The following is a 21,961-nucleotide window of genomic DNA, read 5'->3' as shown; positions in this document are numbered from 1 at the left end:
AAGAAGAGGGGCACAATTGGTTCCCATTGGAATTCTGACAGTCTGTTGAAAAACACGTCCTCCAAACGTAACAAATATGTTGAAATCAAGCATCTTGATAATGTCAGTTTCAGAGAATTCTCAAATAAAAATACATCTAACAAAAACAGAGTGGACGAGGACGGGTACTTGTACATCCTAACAACAAAAAGACACGAAGTTTAGATTTAAGAGTACATGCAATTACTGACAGCTAGATCAAAGCCACTTACAACTAATGAATAAAATCATGTTTCTTAGACTAAATACTCAATCAGTACATATCTAACATCCAATGGATTTAGTGTAAAGACGTCATGAACAGTCGGAGCCTGAAACATGACTTTGTGCAAGGCAAGATACAGGTATCGACAGATTGTAGATCCATGAATGTGCATATGTATATAACAATAATATTTAGTTTGCTTTGATTTACGTAACAAAATCTATATTAATACCAATAAAAACACTATTAAGATCTAATAACACTGTTGAATTGGTAACCTTTTAAATAAGTTAATTTAAAGAATTAATTCATAAGTTTACCAGGATCGTTTCTAAATTTCCGGGCACGTTAACAACATCTGTGTAAAATAAGGATGTGGTATCCTGTTTGAAATAAGTTTTCACAGGAACAACTTCAAATCTTATTACGAAATAAAAACAATGCAGTACACATGTTTCGAATCAATTTGACAAGGGGTATAACAGTATTGTGATTCGTTTATAATCAGAACGTTTAGAAACAGAATAAATTTGTTCTATTTAAAGCAGAATGCTTCTTAGCTAAACCGTGAAGTCATTATAAGGTTATGTATACCACCCTCGAGCTCATTTCGAAGTAGTCTAGTCCTACAGACAAATTGGTTATCTGTCGAACTAGTCTCCTCTTAATGGAGGATAGTTTACCATGTTTACCTAACCTAATAATGACTTCACGGTTCAGCTAGAAAGCAAGCTTAGCTAACCAAAGATATTACCTTTACCTAAACACTCGATGCATTCTGCTGTAGCAAGGGGAATAACAATATTGTGATTCGTTTACGATCAGGACGTTTCTAATGTCGGCTGGTATTTGTCCACCTACGAGGTATAATAGTTGGGGTTCTTACGATCTAAAAACCACGATACGGACCACGCTCTGATTGGCTTATTTATTTTTCATTTTTGTTATCTATCATACGATTGGTTCTCAATGTAACTCGGATTTATTCTACGAAAAAAAGAGTTTCCGAAGTGTACTTTCTGTTTCGATTTCACGTTATATTTATACTGCTGTTAATTGACGGACAATAAGTCCTAAAGATGCGGAAAAGGGTAAACACTAAAACAAAAATTGCATGTTTACGACCAAATAACAAACATACCTTTGTTTTAAACATAAAGGCCAAAATATCAGGATTTGGTCCAACCTTGGATTTATAAACTTAAAAGTTCTCAGTATAAGTCTATAACTAATGAGTGGTGTGAGCATGTTGATAGTAAGAGATACTCATATTCATTATTATATGTTTACACAGTTGTGCCCCTATGATTTTTTTTATTATTGCCTTTAGTATAGGGGGTCTCATTTTTTTTTTATGGGGGGGGGGGGGGGGAGGTCTGATCCTGGATCCCACTTATTGTTTATTGAGAATCCTGTATCCCTCTTCTCATTGCCATAATAGCGCATGTAATTTCCTGTGTCCTGCCGGACTTCATTTCCTGTTTTTACGCTTAATTATTCGACCATCACGTGTCATGCTTAAAAAAATCAGCCAATACCGGGTCACGCTTAGACCCTAATGAGACCCACTTAATTAGTATTCATAACCATATGATTAAACAGTTAGGCTGTGATGATCGTCTGATTATTGCCCATTATAATCATGATCATATGATTAAACAGTTAGGCTGTGATCATTGTCTGATTATTGCCGTTGATAATCTTGATCATATGATTAAACAGTTCGGCCGTGATGATCGTCTGATTATTGCCCTTGATAATCAGTATCATATGATTAAACAGTTAGGCCATGATGATTGTTTGATTATTGCCCTTAGTATTCATAACCATATGAATAAACAGTTAGGCTGTGATGATTGTCTGATTATTTCCCTTGATAATCATGATCATATGATTAAACAGTTAGGCCGTGATGATTGTCTGAGTATTGCCCTTGATAATCATGATCATATGACTAAACAGTTAGGCCGTGATGATCGTCTGATTATTGCCCTTGATAATCATGATTAAACAGTTAGGCCATGATGATTGTTTGATTATTGCCATAAAAATTCATGATTATCTGATTACACAGTTTGACCGTGATGATCATTTGCTTATTTCCCTTACTTTTCATGATTATCTGATTACATATTTTTGATTATTGCCCTTAATATTCATAATTATCTAATGTAAGGTTTGATTGTTGCCCTTGATATTCATGATAGATTAGATAATGTTATATCACACTTTGATCATGTTAATCATTTGATTATTCCCCCAATTGTACATGATCCAGGATTTTGAAAAAGGGGTAGAGGCCTTATGGTAAACCAACATTTAGAGCAATACGTTTATGCATTTATCATATATGAAGCTCCCTGCTCCCTCTAAATCTGCCTTTGATGATAATGTGATTACAGGGTTTAATCATCACTTCAAATTGATTGGTTAATTATTGTCTTTTATAACCTTGTTTAATCATGCCAATAGTTTTGATTTCTGCCCTAAAAATTCATGATCATGTTATTAAAAAGGTTGATCATTAAATAGTTAAATAGTTTGATCACTGCAATGTAATTGCAATACTTATATCAAGCCTGTACCTAAGAACCATATCAACAAAACAATACATACATGTCATTTAGACTGTACCTAAGAACCATATAAACAAAACTTATAACCTGAACCTAAGAACCTTATAGAAAAAACTTATAACATAAACCTAAGAATCATAAACAATACATATACCCTCAATATAAGAACCATAGAAAAATATATAAAGCCTATATCTAAGAACCATAGAAAATACACATATACTGTAGACTATACTTAAACACCATAGACAACATAATAAGCTTATATCTAACAATTATAGACAATATATACAGCCTATTTCTAACAACAATGGACTATACATATAGACTGAAACTAAAAACCATAGACAAAACATATCATGCATATATCCTTTGTCGAAGAACAATAGATAATACATATAAACTAAACCTAAGAACCATAAACTATACATATATACTCTACCTAAGAACCACAGACAATACATATATACTGTACCTAAGAACCATAGACAATACATAATACATATAGACTGAACCTAAGAATCAGAGACAATACATAATACATATAGACTTAACCTAAGAACCATAGACAATACATAATACATATAGACTGAACCTAAGAACCATAGACAAAACATATCATGCATATATCCTTTATCTAAGAACCATAGACAATACATATAAACTAAACCTAAGAACCCTAAACTATACATATAGACTCTACCTAAGAACCACAGACAATACATATAGACTGAACCTAAGAACCATAGACAATACATAGTACATATAGATTGAACCTAAGAACCATAGACAAGCATAATACATATATCCTTTATCTAGACTCAAAAGACAATACATTATACATATATCCTTTATCTAGACCCAAAGACAATACATATAGACCAGTCAGGCATATAACTCTACAGGGTTATTCCAGAAAATATCTTACATGTGTTATTACAGATACTTTCATGAGTTGTCTACTCTTTAATCCTTTAATTGTCTAAATCTGTGAGAACATATGTTTGTGATTAGTAAAATAAATCATAAACATTTTAATATTTAGTGGGCTCTAGGGAACTCTTGAAACTTTGTGGAAAAACTAAATGCATAGCCTTGAAAACTGATTTTTTAATTTTCATAAACCATGTAAAATCAATGTGATGAGGCTTTTAAGGGATAAACTTAGCTGTAATAACAAGGCTTAGATATTAAAAGCATGTGACTTATTATATGAGACACTTGGGAATTACTGGGAAGCTTGCAGAGAACCTCATTACATGCTCTGATCCTTATTTCTTACAATAAACTAAAAAACATTGTAATTAAGCCTGATGTATGTCTGAGCAAATGCTTTGGAGTGATGTAGAGAAGCTGTAATAACACCCTTTTAAATAGTTATTACAGGCATATTTTTTCTGTAATAACAAGTTACATAGATGTACTATGCATGTTTGGCAAACTTTGAACTGTTATATGTTTCTATAGTTGAAACATGTAACAAACATATGTTATCACAGTTCTTTGATTTTTAAGTCCACAATGACAAATATATGTTATTTTTCTCTAATAATCCTATAGAGTTATATCCTTGACTGTAGATGGAACCTAAGAACCATAGACAATACATATAGACTCTACCTAAGAACCACAGACAATACATATAGACTGAACCTACGAACTATAGACAACACATAATATATGTATATAGACTGTACCTAATAACCATAGACAATACATATAGACTGTACCTAAAAGCCATAGATAATACATATAGACTGTACCTTAGAAACATAGATAATACATATAGCCTATATCTAAGAACACTCGACTGTACATGCAGACTGAACCTAAGAACCATAGACAATACATAAAAACTCTATACATAAGAACCATAGACAATACATATTGCCTATATCTAAGAACCATAGACAATACATATAGCCTATACCTAAGAACCATAGACAATACACGTAGACAAAACCTAAGAACCATAGACAATACAAATAGACTGTACGATCTGTACCTAAGAACCATAAACAATACATATAGACCATATCTAAGAAGCATATACTATACATACAGACTGAACCTAAGAACCATAAACAATACATATAGCCTATATCTAAGAACCATAGACAATACATATAGACTACCTTAGAACCATAGACAATACATATAGCCTATATCTAAGAACCATAGAATATACATACAGACTGAACCTAAGAACCATAGACAATACATATAGACTGTACCTAAGAACCATAGACAATACATATAGCCTATATCTTAGAACCATAGAATATACATACAGACTGAACCTAAGAACCATAGACAATACATATAGACTGTACCTAAGAACCATAGACAATACATATAGCCTATATCTAAGAACCATAGACAATACATATAGTTCCGTGTTGAAGGCCGTACTTTGACCTATAATGGTTTACTTTTATAAATTGTTACTTGGATGGAGTGTTGTCTCATTGGAACACATCTTCCTATATCTATATACCTAAGAACAATAGACAATACAAATAGACTGTACCTAAGAACCATCAACAAAACATATAGACTGAACCTAAGAACCATGGACAATACATATAGCCTATATCTAAGAACTATAGACAATGCATACAGACTTTACTTAAGCACCATAGACAATACATATAAATTGAACATAAGAACCATAGACAATGCATATAGACTGAACCTAAGAACCATAGACGATGCATATAGACCGAACGTAAGAACCATAGACAATGCATATGGACCATATCTGAGAACCTTAGACAATGCACATAGACTCTACCTAAGAACCATAGACAATACATATAGCCTATAACTTGGAACCATAGACAATGCATATAGCCTATAACTTAGAACCATAAACAATACCTATAGACTATACCTTAAAACCATAGGCAATACACATAGCCTATATCTAAGAACCATAGACAATGCATATAGACTGAACCTAAGAACCATAGACAATGCATATAGACCAAACTTAAGAACCATAGACAATGCATATAGACTGAACCTAAGAACCATATCTAAGAACCATAGACAATACATATGGACCATTTCTAAGAACCATAGACAATACTTATAGACTGAACCTAAGAACCATAGACAATACATATAGCCTGTATCTTAGAACCATAGACAATACATACAGACTTAACCTAAGAACCATATTTAAGAACCATAGGCAATGCATATGGACCATTTCTAAGAACCATAGACAATACATATAGACTGAACCTAAGACAATACTTATAGACTGAACCTAAGAACCATAGACAATACATATAGCCTGTATCTTAGAACCATAGACAATGCATATAGCCTGTATCTTAGAACCATAGACAATGCATATAGACTGAACCTAAAAACCATATCTAAAAACCATAGACAATACATATGTACCATTTCTAAGAACCATAGACAATACATATAGACTGAACCTAAGAACTATAGACAATACATATAGCCTGTATCTTAGAACCATAGACAGTATATAAATCCAAATGTAACAACCATAGACAATACATTTAGCTTATACATTACCTGTAATAATTGTTATATTGAATTCAATAATTTTCTGTCTACAGAGTTCCAGGAGACTTGGTGCATTCATTCTTAGTTAACAAATCACATTGTAAAGGTTTTGGACACACTCTGTAATGTCACACCAGATGTATTAGATACTGGTATGTATATAGACAATATAAATATTGTTTTATTTTTAGATTTGGTAAGTGCCCCATGCATTAATTTTGAACCCCATCATTTAAAATTAAAAATTCCCCTTTTCTCTATGAATTAATCCATAGGTTTTTGGATTGGAAACATAGGTATAAAAATAAAAAGATGTGGTATGATTGCCACCAGAGACTAATTGACATAAAGGTAAGGAACTTAAGGTCATTGTACAGCCTTCAACAATGAGCAAACCCATTAAAGAACAAATAAAAATGTTCAGCTGATAAATGGCCTAACTCATCAGATCAATACAAACATGACAATTAAACCACAAAAACAACTGGAGCCAATTTATCAGCAAAAAAGATTTTTCTGGTCATGTTTGTTGTGACAAATGAAATATTTAGCTTGAAAATTAAGTCTGCAAGGCCCTGCTATTTATGTTTCTTAGGCTTATAATATTGGTTGAAATCCTGACCATTTGTCCACTTTTACAACAACCTCCATTTTACATAATTGAAGTGTCTTGGGCAATTTTCTGTATTAAAAGATAAACAAAAAGTGTCCTGTTTTAATACTTTCTTACACATGTAATCATCAATTTGAAACACTTTCAGCTTGTTGCAATGGTCAGAAAAGACATTTCTTAATCTACTCTTTTATATATTTCTAACACAAGAAAATATATACATTATAAAATATGTGGCAAGGAAACCCTTGTTTATTTATACAAGAATGTTATTCTATGCAAGAGTGTAATATTGATCTTCTTGCAAACCTAATGGAACTTTTACATTGGGTCATCTTCTTTTGGTCAAGGTATTTAAACATTTATCTGTTCTATTACTAATTGAATAATTACAATAGTTATAAGTCTCTTTATAGTTTATTCACTGGGACCTTTAAATATCTTCTAAGAGAAATCTATCACTCAATGATTAATTTACATGAATAACAAAGATGAAAAGACATGTATCAACTCACAAAACCTCTTGCTTGCCAATTCTATGAATTCTGCAAGATCATGCATGAAAAAAGATATTTTCGTCAGAAACTATTTGACAGAATGTGGTCAACTGCTATACAGTAATGAGTTGTAGAGAGTTTGCTCTTTTCAGGTCTTTCATGCACCAAATTCTATACTTTCTTCTCAAAATGCAATGTGTTCTGTCTGACTTCTTTGAAAATTTATAGTTTAAGTTCTAAAAGAATTAATGAGAGCTTACACATTCTAACATAAGAATTTTATATTTCAGGTTGTTCAACATCTACTATGTCAAAGTTCGCATAAAACCTCAAGGAGTTAGCACACAGATGGTTGAGCAGAATAACTGAACAAAACAACAAAAAAAGATTTTAACATTCTGTATTACATGAACTATTGAAATTTTTTTATAGGCACTGCACATAAATGTATATGAAAATTATAAATTTTTGATGTCTTTAATTATAAGAACTATTTACAAGTTGTCTAGTATATAATAATGACATGAAAAAAATACCTATTTTAAAAATATTTTTGTAATATTTAAATTATCCATGAAAATTTTCTTGAAGCTTTTTTTAAAATTTCATTGGATAAAAGAGATGGTAGGTGGAAATTCTGCTTAGATAATATGAAAACTAACTAATCAAATAGTAAACATGTATACTACTTTTGGAATATGATACCTACATCTTTATCGAAGCATAATTGAGTATAACAATAAAATCAATACCATCGATTGTTTGTAAATATTTATGCTTATATTTCAATAATGAGTAAAAATCATTATCATAAATTGAAACAACTTGCTCAGAAATGCTTACCAATAACTAGAACCAAGGTGTGAAGGACATATCCATTACATTTTGTAAATTATCAGAATATATGTGACATTAGCAAAAGGACTATTTTAGTTTTTGATTATATAAGCTGAATACTTAATGAGGCCATCACTTGTTATATTAAAAACTCATTTTGACGTAAAGGCATATTTACAAACACATTAGTTTTAGATAATACAGGTAATAACAGAAACAAAGGTATTAAACACATTTGTGTTACAATTCTGTTGTTTACAGAGTATACACATATTTATAAACAACTAATAAATATAGATTCTACCACTGCATCGAGTGTGATACGATATTAACCACTCGAGACAGTTAAATTTTCAAATTTAAAACGAGAGGCTCGCCGAGCGTTTTAAATATTTAAAATTTAACTGTTGAGAGTGGATAAATATGTTATTACACGAGATTTGGTGGTGGAATCTGTTTCTGTAATGATTTTCTAACAATATGCAGGCAAACTTATTCCTTCTTTTCGAATGATCTGCAAAAAGATGTGTTCTTTCTATCTGACGTCATCAGGCATGGTCGCCTTTTTTCATGCCGTCACAATAGGAAATTCAGAGGAAAGCAAGAAAATTCGACGTCATAATCGGATTTTAACCAATGAAGAACTGAGATCAAACGAACCACACGTTGATTAAATTTTTTTATACAATGGGTGCAGAAAGGGATAAATTGACGAAGAATTAGAGAAAATAATATAAACCTGAAATATTTGTTAGCTGTGGTTATTATATACAGTCTATATATATTGTCTGTGGTTCTTCAAGAAAGTTTATATACATTGTCTGCAGTTGTTCGATACAGACTATATAAATTGTCTGTATATGAATAAGGAGATATGGTATGTTTGCCAATGAGACAACTGTCCACCAAAGTTCAAATGATGTTAGCAGTTATTGACAACCATACAGAATTCTACAATGAGAAAAATAACCCATACCATATAGTCAGCATTAAAAGGCATCGACATGAAAAAAAATGAAACAATTCAATTGAGAAAACTAATGTCTTAACTTATAGCAAATCAATTTACAAATATGACAGACATGAACCAACAACAACCACTGAACTTCAGTGTCCTTACTTGGGAAAGGCATACCAATAGTGCAGTTATAAGATACTGTCTGCATTTATTGTCTGTGGTTGTTGGATACAGTGTGTATATGTTGTCTGTGGTTGTTAGATGCAGTCTGTTAATGTTGTCTGTGGTTTTAAGATACAGTGTGTATATGTTGTCTGTGGTTCTTAGATACAGTGTGAATATGTTGTCTGTCTATATTGTCTGTGGTTGCTAGATACAGTGGGTATATGTTGTCTGTGGTTGCTAGATACAGTGGTATATGTTGTCTGTGGTTGCTAGATACAGTGTGTATATGTTGTCTGTGGTTCTTAGATACAGTGTGTATATGTTGTCTGTGGTTCTTAGATACAGTGTGAATATGTTGTCTGTGTATATTGTCTGTGGTTGCTAGATACAGTGGGTATATGTTGTCTGTGGTTGCTAGATACAGTGGTATATGTTGTCTGTGGTTGCTAGATACAGTGTGTATATGTTGTCTGTGGTTCTTAGATGCAGTGTGTATATGTTGTCTGTGGTTCTTAGATACAGTGTGAATATGGTGTCTGTGGTTCTTAGATACATTCTGTGTATATTGTCTGTGGTTGCTAGATACAGTGTGTATATGTTGTTTGTGGTTGCTAGATACAGTGGGTATATGATGTCTGTGGTTGCTAGATACAGTGTGTATATGTTGTTTGTGGTTGCTAGATACAGTGTGTACATGTTGTCTGTGGTTGCTAGATACAGTGTGTATATGTTGTTTGTGGTTGCTAGATACAGTGTGTATATGTGTGTCTGTGGTTGCTAGATAGTGTGTATATGTTGTCTGTGGTTGCTAGATACAGTGTGTATATGTTGTCTGTGGTTGCTAGATATAGTGTGTATATGTTGTATATGGTTGCTAGATAAGGGTGTATATGTTGTCTGTGGTTATCAGATACAGTCTATATATGTTGTCTGTGGTCCTTAATTACAGTTAGTGTATATTGTCTGTGATTGCTAGATACAGTATGTATATGTTGTTTGTGGTTGTCAAATGCAGTCTGTTTAAATTGTCTGTGGATGTAAGATGCATTCTGTGTATATTGTCTGTGGTTCTTTTATAGTCTTTGGATATTGTCTGTGGTTGCTAGATACTGTGTGTATATGTTGTCTGTGATTGTTAGACACAGTCAGTATATGCTGTTTGTGGGTTTTAGATACAGTCTGTGTATATTGTCTGTGGTTGTTAGATGCATTCTGTGTATATTGACTGTGATTGCTAGATACAGTGTGTATATATTGTCTGTGCTTGTTAGACAGAGCCAGTATATGCTGTCTGTAGGTTTTAGATACAGTTGTCTATATGGTTGTCTATGGTTGATAGGTAAATCTAGAATAGAGGTTATATAGAAACAGGGAATGTGTCAAAAAGACAACCGATGTGTCTTTAACGAATAGAGAAAAATCCAACATCTGGAGGCGGGCTTCAGTTTGCTCCTAAAATAATGTATACTAGTTCAGTTAAAAAAAAGGAATATATATATAAAAAGAAGATGATGTATGATTGCCAATGAGACAACTCTCCACAAGAGACCAGATGACACAGAAATTAATAGCTATAGGTCATCGTACGGCCTTCAACAATGAACAAAGCCTGAAACTGCATAGTCGGCTATAAAAGGCCCCGAAATCACTAATGTAATACAATTCAAAAAACAAAAAACTAACGGCATAATGTACAAAATAAATGAAAGAAAAACAAATATGTAACACAACAAAAAACGACAACCACTGAATTACAGGCACCTGACTTGGGACCAGCAGTGAGCACATAGATACATAATGTGGCGGGGGTTGAACATGTTAGCGGGAATCCAACCCTCTCCTAACCTGGAACTGTGGTGTAACAGTACAACATAAGACCGAACTATAAAAATCAGTTGAAAAAGGCTTAAATCATCAGATGATACACATAGAAATAAATATAACAAAACAACGTGGACGTGACCGGGTATTGTACATCCCAACAACATAAAGACACTAAGTACAGATCTGAGAGTACTCGATCGAAGTTACCGGCAGCTAGTTCAAAGCCAATATCAACTTATATAAAAAAAAATCATTCGTCCAAGACTAAATTATTAATCAGTACACATCCACCATCCAATGGATTTAGTGTAAAGACATCATAAACAGTCAGAGAAAAACATGACCTTGTGCAATGCCAAGATACGAGAGTCGATAGATTGTAGATCAATGAAAGTGTGTATATATATAACAATAGTATCATTGAGTTTGCATTTAACTTACTGACAACAAAATCAATATTAACACAAAAAAAAAATATCATTCAAAGATTTACATGGTTATTATATAATATGAAAAAAGTGTGTACCGTTTTGTATGATGTAATTGGACCTTATGATACAAAGTATACGGTCATTTGATAATTCTTTAAGTGTTGTATGATGTACTAGTAATTGGACCTTATGGTATAAGGTAAATGGTTATTTGGTACAGTCTATAAAGACTTTGTAAAGAATCACTCTGATTCAAACAAAAAATTCTCTGAAACTGACATTATCAAGATGCTTGATTTCTTGATTGACAACATATTTGTTACGTTTGGAGGACGTGTTTTTCAACAGACTGTCGGAATTCCAATGGGAACCAATTGTGCCCCTCTTCTTGCCGACTTGTTTCTTTGTTATTACGAGGCCGACTTCATACAGGAACTTCTTAGGAAGAAAGATAAGAAGTTAGCAATATCCTTTAACTCTACATTCCGCTATATAGATGATGTTCTCTCACTAAATAATACAAAATTTGGTGACTATGTTGAACGAATCTATCCCATCGAACTAGAGATAAAGGATACTACAGATACAGTTAAGTCTGTCTCATATCTTGACTTACATCTAGAAATTGACAATGAGGGTCGGTTGAAAACAAAACTTTACGACAAAAGAGATGATTTCAGCTTCCCAATTGTGAACTTTCCATTTCTATGTAGCAACATTCCAGCAGTATATATCTCCCAATTCATACGATATTCCCGGGCTTGTGTTTTCTATCATGATTTCCTTGATAGAGGATTGCTGCTCACAAGGAAGCTATTAAACCAAGAGATCCAAATGGTGAAGTTGAAGTCATCCCTTCGTAAATTTTATGGACGCCATCACAAGTTGGTTGACCGTTATGGAAAAACCGTTTCACAGATGATATCGGATATGTTCCTTATGTCGTAACTACAATACCCTCCCTTTTCACGAATGTGACTTACCGAATTAGACTATTTACCGGATTTGTAATAACATAAGCAACACGACGGGTGCCACATATGGAGCAGGATCTGTTTACCCTTCCGGAGCACCTGAGATCACCCCCAGTTTTTGGTGGGGTTTGTGTTGCTTAGTCTTTGGTTTTCTATGTTGTGTCATCTGTACTATTATTTGTCTGTTTGTCTTTTTATTTTTGGCCATGGCATTGTCAGTTGGTTTTCGATCTATGAGTTTGACTGTCCCTCTGGTATCTTTCGTCCCTCTTCTATAAGTGTTGCATGTGGTTATTTGACCTAATTGTATAAGGTATGTTGTTTTTTAGTACAGTCTATAAGTTTTGAGACAATTCGACCTTGAGGTATGAAGTATATATAAGGCTATTTGATTCATTCTATGATTGTTGTCTGAGGTATTTGGATCTTCTGGTATAAGATATGTAGCTATTTAAAACAGTATAAATTGAGTGTTGTAAGAGATTATTCGAATTAAAAGGGTACGTCAAGAGAAGTTTTGAATCTTGATAGTAATTGTAACAAGCATTATTTGTTGAATAAAATTATAATGTGTTACAGTACATACACTTATTATAATTAAAGCTTTTAATGGATTCTGCTTCGTTTCATGAAAAATAAATGGCCAACGTAGCTTCAAAAGTCTTTGTTTAGGGTTGAATAAATCGTACTTTGTAAACAAACAAAAAACTCTGATACAATTTATATCACGTTCGGAGGACGTTTTTTTTCCACAAACTATCGACCGAATCCCATGGAAAGCAACTGGGCTATTCTTCCTGCCGAATTGTTCCGTTATTTACATGAGACAGACTCCATACGGAGCTTCTACGGAAGAATGAAAAGAAGCTAGCATTAATTTATGAGTTCACTTTTTGCTATCTAGATGAGGTCATCTCACTGAATAATTCAAAGTTTGGTGACTTTGTTGAACAAATCTATCCCATCGAACGTGAAATTAAGGATACACAATATACAGATAAATCTGCCTCATATCATGACTTATATCTAAAATTGACAATGAGTATCGGCTGAGATCAAAACTTTACGACAATATAGAGATGATTCAGTTTCCCAATGTACATTTTCCGTTTCTATGTAATGACATCCCAGCAGCAGCTGCATATAGATTATTTATCTCACAGTTGATATGATATTCAAAAGTTTGCATTCCCTATCATGATTTCCTTAATAGGGAATTGCTGCTTAAAAGGAAGATATTGACCTATGAGTTCCAAGTGGTAGAGTAATCTATAGACAACATGTATCTAGGAATCACACCATATACAGACATCTTGTATCGGGGAACCATACCATCTATAGACAACTTATACCGAGGAAACAACACCATAAATGACAACTTGTATAAATTTAAGAACCACACATTCTATAGATAACATATATCTAGGAACCATACCATCTGTACACAACTTGTATCAAGGAACCACACCATATATGGACAACATGTACTAAGGAACCACACCATAAAAAGACAACTTGTATCTAGGAACCCCAACATCTATAAAAAAACTTATATCGAGGAACAAAACCATATAAAGATAACCTGTATCTAGGAACCACACCATATATAGATAACTTATATCTAGTAACCACACCGTCTGTAGACACCTGCTATCTAGGAACCAAGCAATATATAGATAAATAAAGGCTTCAGTAGTACACCGCTGTTCGAAAGTCATAAATCGATTGAGAGAAAACAATTCCGGGGTACAAATTAAAACCGAGGGAAACACATCAACTATATGAGGAAAACAACGAAACAACAGAAACACTAAAGTGCATCAAAAAACAAAACGACAATGCAACACACACAGAAACGAACTATAAGATAACAACTGCCATATTCCTGACTTGGTACAGGACATTTTAAGAAAAAATGGTGGGTTGAACTTGGTTTTGTGGCTAGCCAAACCTCGTGCTTTTATGGCAATGTTAAATATAACACTAAAAGGACAACATTACATGACAGGACTACAGTACAAATAAATGCAAGAACTTTCAGGACAAAGAAATACACAAATTAACAATACAATAATACATGCTAATAGTTAGCAAAGGTACCAGGCTTATAATTTAATACGCCAGACGCGCGTTTCATCTCCATAAGACTAAGTAATTTCTTGGAACCATACCATCTAAAGACAACTTGTATCCGTAACCAGAAACAATACCATATATTGTATTTAGGAACAATACCTTCAATAAATAACTTATTTCTAGAAACCATACCATTTATTTAAAACTTGTATATGGGAACCACACCATCTATAGACAATTTGTATCTAAGAACCGCGCCATCTTAACACACCATCTTAACACACCATCTTAAGATAACCTTAGGAATAGATTACCTTAGCTGTATTTGGCAAACAATTTAGGAATTTTAGTCCTCAATGCTCTTCAACTTCGTACTTTTTGGGCCTTTTTAACTTTGTTGGATTCGAGCATCACTGATGAGTCTTTTGTAGACGAAACGCGCGTCTGGCGTAAATAAAAAATGTAGTCCTGGTATCTATGGTGAGTTTATTTATATCTAGGAACTATACTATGTACTTAAAACTTGTATCCAGCAACCATTACATCTATAGAAAACTTTTATCTAAGAACCAAACCACATATAAACAACTTATATCTAGGAACCACGTCTTACCCAGCAAACACACAACATTTTAAAAACATTTTTTAAATGTCATATGGACGTCTCTCACAAAATATTTCAATAAGATATCATTTAAACATTAAAAAAATGTTTATTTTATTGTTTTTGAAATGTTTTATTTCTAACATTTAAGTAAAATGTTTTTACAACATTAACAAAATATTATTTGCTAATATCTTTTATTCATGTTCTCAAACATTGTTCTAAAATATCCCGTAGATATTTTATAATATAAAAAAATAATATTTTCTTCAATTGTTATTTTATATTTTAACAACATTTAAAGTAAATATTTTCCAAATATCCAAAAAACATTCTGCTAAAAAATGTTTTACAGAAAATATAGTTTTGCTATTTGCATAAAATGTTTTATAACGTAAAATTAAAATGTTTTACATAAAACATCTGAAAAATATCAGCTAAATGTTTTCTATAAAATATTCTGACATACACATTACTAAATAGTCTTACTGATATTTTATTCAACATTTTACGGATATAAAAATAACATTTTATTTAAACTTTATTCAAAACCCCACAAACAACGTTTATTGTTATGCGTTTACTTTTCTACATTGGCTAGAGGTATAGGGGGAGGGTTGAGATCTCATAAACATGTTTAACCCCGCCGCATTTTTGCGCCTGTCCCAAGTCAGGAGCCTCTAGCCTTTGTTAGTCTTGTATTATTTTTAATTTTAGTTTCTTGTGTACAATTTGGAGTTTAGTATGGCGTTCATTATCACTGAACTAGTATATATATTTGTTTAGGGGCCAGCTGAAGGACGCCTCCGGGTGCGGGAATTTCTCGCTGCATTGAAGACCTGTTGGTGGCCTTCTGCTGTTGTCTGTTCTGTGGTCGGGTTGTTGTCTCTTTGACACATTCCCCATTTCCATTCTCAATTTTATTTTGTGGAATTAGCTCGTTTTTCAGGATAAGATATTTTACTACATTTCATCAATATCACGACAAGCAAGATACTAAGGTTGAAATCCTTACTTGATATCTTGAAGATCCTTGAAGTCAGATTTTATTCCTTCTTATATTAAAATTCAAAAGAGTCAACATTAAATTAAGCAATAATGTATTAATAAACAATCACCTTTCTTTGATGTTTATTCATTTCGTTCGTGTATATTTTAGAAATTAAGAAATGAAAACTGTAACTGTACTAAGTTCAATTTTCGTATCGTTATATGCCTTACGGAAAACCGACCTTTTCCGGAATCGACTTTTGTTTTATCACCGGAAATGATTTTGAAATTTGAATTTCGAAACGAAGACAGGATATCAACAAAGAGAGCCAAGAAAATTGTTTGTTACGCGATATATACTCACTTGGTAAGAATGATTAATCTGTTAAGATGAAACTTGTGCATTCATTGTGTGTGTTCAATCATAATCGGAACCAAATTACATCTGTTTCTGGAGGTGCGGATCAAGGTTTTGAAAAAAGGGGCCCCTGACCAAGGCAAGCAAACGTTTGGAGTGATACTTGTAAATAGTCTATACATTTATCTTATAAGTAGCTCCATAAGGGGGTCGGGGCCCCTAAATCCGCCACTGTTCAAGCATCTACGTACACCAATTATGAATTCGTTCATTGATATAAAAAAATTATAAGGATATGTGGCTTGTGTGTTTGATTGCCAATACACCTTATCGCTATTTGTCCGCCATTACTGGCCATGGACATCACAAAAGTTCTCATAAAATGTTGACGTCATATATGAAAATATTTGACACCACAATTGAAAGTAATACACCTTATCGCTATTTGTCCGCCATTACTGGACATCACACAACTGTCACAAGTTCCCTTAAAATTTTGACGTCATCATAAAAAATATCTGATGCCACAATGGAAAAGTGATTGTTGTTTGACGTCAAAAGTTCAAGCAGGATAGATTCTCGGGTCAAGCGGGAATAGGGATAAGGTGTATTATTGTATGACGTATGCTGACGTAAAAAGTTCAAGCGGGACAGATTTCCAAATACTGAAATAGCGATAAGGTGTATGAGACAGCTATCCACCAGAATTTAAATGACTTGGATAAAAAAAATTATAGGTCCACTTTGAAGCCTTGACAAACAAATGTTAAATTTTTCTCAACACAATTGAAACAAAACAACTTACTAACTGCCTACATTAAATACACATTATGAAAAAGAAATTTGACAGACTTAAACCAACAACAACTATTGCAATAAGCATGACTCAATACCTTGTTTCCGAGGCACACAAACAAGTTACAATAACACTAATATAAGCACCATGTGAATATGGAGATTTTTTTTTTCTAGTAAAATCAGTGTATGTATGTATTTGCAAAACAGTAAATTAAAAGAAATGATTTGGTCGTAGGTTGATGATTAGAGATGTCTTGTTATTTTCCCAAAACAAGAACGATTACTAAAAACATGTGCAAATACTTGTCAAAGAAGTTGGCACTCGTCTCATCCGATATAATTCTATATTCATTGCAACTCTTTTTCTGATAGAAGGCCACTGTGCGTGTGTAATAAGTATAGTTTTATCAATAATTGGCATTGAAATCTTTCATGCATATGTTTTTTTCGATATTTTATTCCAAAAAGAAGCGTTGTGTACGGTGTTTAGCTGACCACATAAATCCTTCTGTACGGTGCATAGTTAAGTTGCTGTACACCGTACACAAAAACAAAATTTTCATACTCTTTTATTACCCAAAAAGTTTCAAGGAATGAGTAATCACAGGTAGGTTTATGATTGGTAACTATTACTTTTGCCATGTATTAGCTTTCTTTCAGGTAAAACATGTAAATGTCTCGACAATTGTATGGAAATTGAAAGTTGGTGTTGACATTCACAACTATTTGCGCATTTACCAGTTTACAAGTTAATTGTTCTTATTAGAATATAAAAATTGTCTTATAAATAGGAAAAAATCGATGCGAAAATTATTTTGGAACAGGAATTTCAGATGTTGAGAAATGTACACTGAATGTTGATAAAACAAAACAAAGATTTTCGTTACCGTGTCAGTTCAAAATCTTCATGCCCGCTTGGTTAGTACCTATATCCGCTGTACGATGATACACGGTGTTAACAGCTTAATGAACATTACAAAGACTATGTAAGACTTCAGTACAAGCAAGATAATATAAACCGTTGCTTAAAATTATATTTATTGCTTCATACACACAATGTACATACAATGTATCTTTTATTTTTTAACAGGAGCTAAAAGAAAAGCCACAAAGGACAAGTTCAATATGCAGGTTTACAATTTGGAAGTGTCGCAGGTTCTTTGGAATGTCTACAACCTTTCAGGAGAATTTTTTTTGAAGTAAGATTTTCATACAGAATTACTGTTATTCCATATTTAATTCAAATATTTAGCATAAACAATGCATTACATTCAAGATTAAGGGCATACAATACAGAAAAGATATCTGGATATTTGAATAAATTATTTTTTTGTGACAAAATAGAAACAAGTTGTTTATTTAAATCAATCTTTTAGTCCAACAGTGTGCTTTCATAAACAACATATTTGCTTTCCTTTGAAGTATTTCAAATACATATAAACAACTCATTTAATGACATCTGTGTGTTTCTCGGTAGTTAAGTTATATTATTATCATCATTGCGAAAACAATGCGTAACACTTCGATAAGTTATTATGTGCCTATAGTATACTTCTAGGACTGTATCATATACCCTTAGATAAATGACAAGTTATAAACTATGTCACTCTACAGAGTTTAACACTTAAAAAGGACAATAAGATGTTTAATGACATTATGTAGCAGGGCTTTTAAAGGCCCCTACATGATACAATGCATTTAATGAAAACTAAAAAACAACAAGAAAAACAACAGCCTGATTTATACAAAACAATAAAAGAAAAAAAATATGATAGACAACAATCAACGAGTATAATGAAATAAGACTCTTGACTGCACAAAAATCTAGTCTAAAGTTATTTATGTGTTTTTTTTAATAACTAAATGAAGTTCAGCGTGGCATATTGCTCTCTCTTAACACGGTCAGCCATTTATGGTCCCCTTCAGACAGACTATCATCGTTATTTGTTTCAAAAGTTTAAAGGGGAGGGGATGTATATCCTTCAGGCAACGTGAATCGTTCTATAATAAAGGAATGTGCAAGAAGTTTATATATGAATGTAAGATTAATTTTTTTTTCAGAAGCATGGCACAGCAAGGAAAAGATATAAGACACTACAAGACATTCCAGGTGATTTTGAATAAGACAACCATGACAACTGATTGACTTTTTCAATGTATTCTTAAATAAATCAAATAGTTGATGTAAAATGGTGTTTTGTTCTCATCTCTTCAGCCAATTATCAATGATTATTGACTTAAGATGTAACCCTATTAGAAGTGTAGCGTTTTAGTTTAGAAAGAGAAGTTGTATTGAAAAATCTGAATTTGGGACACAAGCTTTAGTCAATGTAACTTGAACTTAAAAATGTGTATAATGTTTGCATAATGTCCAATGGCATATATGTCATGCATGTTCAGGTTGACATATGCATGATGTGTGTAAGATAGGTAATAAAAGTTGAGAGTGAAAAACTAAACATTATACCATTGTGGTTGGAATGTGGGCTTTCTTGCACTGTCTGTCGTCTGTTCACCTATATTTGTCGGATTTTGTCGAACAAATATTTTCATCACTGTTTTTCCCAAAACTGCTGATAAAGATGAGTTCATATTTAATGAGATGCTTGATAGTGATGAACTGTGATGTGTGAACAATTTTTGTATCTGGCACCTGTTTCCTGTTTGCTTATACATTGTATTTCAAAATGTTGAATGTTCTCAAATTTTTCATTACTTTAATTAGTAATGCTGATGAACAGAATGACTTCATATTTGGTAAGTGGCTTGACCATGATGAGTTGTGTCTGCCATTTTGGATGTGTCAAAATTTGTAGATACTTCTTGTTTTTAGAGACTTTGAATTGTGAATTTCATATGCTTAGCAAAACAACTGATTTATTCTTGTTTGTATATAGAATTAATCACTGTGTGTAAATTAATTTAACTAATGATTTATTATTTAAAAAAGCAGGAAACTCAATCAAAAGTACAGAAATTTTTATATTGATATGATCTAAATATCAACCAAAAACATCTTCTTAAAACATTTTGAAAACATTTTTTAGGCACAGTCTCACTTGCAAGAAAACATCCAAAAAACATTTTTATAACATTATTTGATGTTCATGATGTTTTTCAAACGTTCAGAAAATATTTCTAGAAAATGTTTTTTAAAAGATTATCAAAATGTTTTATACGCCATTGTTTTTCACATTATCATGATATTTCTTTACAACATTTTAATTATATTATGCAAATATTTTAGAAAATATTTTAGAAAATGTTTTAGCGATATATATTCTACCATACATTTAATGTTTTTCTCACGTTTTTTTGTGATATTTTCATGACATTAGACACAACATTTTAAAAACATTTTAAAGATGTTTTTGTGTTTGCTGGGTATATAAATAACTTATATCCAGGAACCATACCTTCTATAAATAACATATTTCTATAAACCATGCCATTTATTTAAAACTTGTATCTACGAACCACACCATCTATAGACAACTTAGATCGAGGAACCACACCTTATATAGACAACATGTTTCTAGGAACCACACAATATATAGTCAGCTTGTATCTAGGAACCACACCACCTATAGACAACTCATATTGAGGAACCACACCGTATATAGACAACATGTATCCAGGAACCATACGAAATATAGAAAACTAGAATCTAGGAACCATACCCAGACAACTTGTATCTTGATAATATAGGCATCGTGTATCCAGAAACACACTATGTATAGAAATCCATCATATTGAACTAATTTTCTTTTAAAACCAACCTGTATCTAAAAACCATGTTATGTATAGACAAGAGAGGCAAAAGATACCAAAGAGACATTCAAACTCATAACCGTTGGTTTTCCCGTTTGAATGGTTTTACACTAGTCATTTTTGGGGCCCTTTAGAGCTTGATGTTTGGTGTGAGCTCTGTGTTGAAGACCGTACTTTGACCTATAATGGTTTACTTTTATAAATTGTAACTTGCATGGAGAGTTGTTTCATTGGCACTCATACCACATCTTCTTATATCTATCATAAGCCGAAAATAAACTGACAACACTATGGCTAAAAAGGAAAAAAAAAGACCAACAAACAAAATTATACAAAACACAAAACAGAAAACTAAAGACTGAGCAACATGAAACCCACCAAAAACGTTAACTGTATTGAAGAACCTTACAAGGCTTTTTTACATAACCAGTACTTAAGACACATACCAATTTGAATCCTTTTGTTTTAAGAACCATGAACTACCTGTTAAAACAACCTGTATCGAAGAACTCCACATTATAAAAACTAATTCATATGAGAACCATATATATATATATATATAAACCATGTAAAAAGAACCTGTAGATTTGAACCTTAGATATACTAGTATATATGATTAATATTCGCCTTTTGTATTTTTATTTGAAAATTCAACCAGTTATTCCTTCCAACATTACACAACAGTATTAATATAGGCTA

General features: G+C 32.4%; 2 long non-coding RNA genes across 2 annotated transcripts; both read left to right on the top strand.

Moving 5' to 3' along the window:
* Positions 1–1,231: 1,231 nt before the first annotated feature.
* On the top strand, positions 1,232–8,401 carry LOC127706404 (uncharacterized). Its single transcript, XR_007984450.1, has 3 exons — positions 1,232–1,335; positions 6,420–6,518; positions 7,767–8,401. It is a non-coding gene; the product is annotated as an uncharacterized LOC127706404 (long non-coding RNA).
* Positions 8,402–16,301: 7,900 nt separating this feature from the next.
* Positions 16,302–19,681, top strand: LOC127706406 (uncharacterized). Its single transcript, XR_007984452.1, has 3 exons — positions 16,302–16,702; positions 18,582–18,690; positions 19,553–19,681. It is a non-coding gene; the product is annotated as an uncharacterized LOC127706406 (long non-coding RNA).
* Positions 19,682–21,961: the final 2,280 nt, after the last annotated feature.

The sequence above is a fragment of the Mytilus californianus genome, unplaced genomic scaffold, assembly GCF_021869535.1.
Source record: "Mytilus californianus isolate M0D057914Y unplaced genomic scaffold, xbMytCali1.0.p SCAF_6, whole genome shotgun sequence".
Classification (NCBI taxonomy): Eukaryota; Metazoa; Mollusca; class Bivalvia; order Mytilida; family Mytilidae; genus Mytilus; species Mytilus californianus.
The sequence above is the reverse complement of the archived record's forward strand: the minus strand, read 5'-3'. Positions and strand labels throughout refer to the sequence as shown.